We start from the raw sequence: 1,175 nt of genomic DNA on the forward strand, positions 1-1,175 counted from the left end.
AAGAGTTTCAAATATCAGATGTCAAAATTCCAATTGAATGTACATACGTTTGTATGTATGTATGTGTAAAAATATATGTACATATATCACGTTTGTGTACATTACATTAAACACTTTTTATATGGTGCTAAGCAAGAAATATTTAGAAACATAAAATTTCATTTCGTTTTGTACTAAAATACACTCTTTTGCACTCAATGCATAAGAACTTATATGCTAGGTATGTATGTACATATGATATTTTGACCGGTTTTGTCATTTGGCATTCGTCTTTTGTTTATTATTTTTTTTTGTAAGAGTCTAGCTGGTATACAACAAACACTTTATAAATTCGATTTCAAATATTAGAAAAATTCTGCTTATTTTCACCAAAATTTCAAACTTTTTAATCAGAATTTTGGTATGCAGTTTTGTAGACTTCTTAATTCTAGTGTAATGAAGTGCGAGTTTCAAGCTGCTATAAAATCCCGTTAATTTTTGGCAATTTTTTTTTGCTGGCAGTGTTCTCCAAATAAAAGAAAATCGTCCAACATACTTTTGTATGGAAAAAACGTGAAACACCTTCAATAAAAAAAAAAATTATTTTTGTTAGCTGGCTGCAAAGGTTTTTTGATGTTGGCTGTCGCTTCACCTGAACATATGAAAAGTAATTCTAAAGAATCGGCGAAAAAAGGCTGATGCCGATGTTAAATTTTGTGCCGATACTAGCCGATGCCGACGCCGATTAATCGGTCGGACTCTAGCACTTATAGCTGAACAATATTTTTACGAAAACTCGTTCTCAATAAGCTCTCTATATTTAAGACAACTACTTATATAACTGCAGTGAATGATAGTTATAACCGTTAAGAATCTCGAAAATCTTTTGCAGGTCCAAAACGTTGTCACCAAAACAATCAAACCGAAATTTTTTGTACAGAGGACATACTCCAATCAAATGATAGGTTTCTTCAATAGCACTTAAATTGCAAACTGAGCAGTTTACAGAAGCGACATTTTTAAAAGATCTTGCAATAAGAGTTAGCAAGCCACTCCTTGCGCGGAAAATCATCGTTAAAGTAAGTAGAAACCGTAGGTGAAGTTAGTAAACTCTTTTTCAATCAATATCCATATTAACACTTTCATAACCTGACAAAATATTTTTTATTTTCAGTTTTATTTCAACATATACCTTG

The 1,175-nt window shown here is 31.3% G+C and overlaps 1 long non-coding RNA gene across 1 annotated transcript in view; it reads left to right on the forward strand.

Annotated features, from left to right (window-relative positions):
- Window positions 1-1,175, forward strand: part of LOC118749694 — a 9,792-nt gene that overhangs the window by 7,875 nt on the left and 742 nt on the right. Inside the window, exon 2 of the long non-coding RNA XR_004994263.1 lies at window positions 872-1,058. This is a non-coding gene — a long non-coding RNA (uncharacterized LOC118749694). The remainder of the gene's footprint in view (window positions 1-871; window positions 1,059-1,175) is intronic.

Source organism: Rhagoletis pomonella, unplaced genomic scaffold, assembly GCF_013731165.1.
Source record: "Rhagoletis pomonella isolate Grant_MI unplaced genomic scaffold, Rhpom_1.0 Rhpom_scaffold_00033, whole genome shotgun sequence".
Taxonomy (NCBI): domain Eukaryota; kingdom Metazoa; phylum Arthropoda; class Insecta; order Diptera; family Tephritidae; genus Rhagoletis; species Rhagoletis pomonella.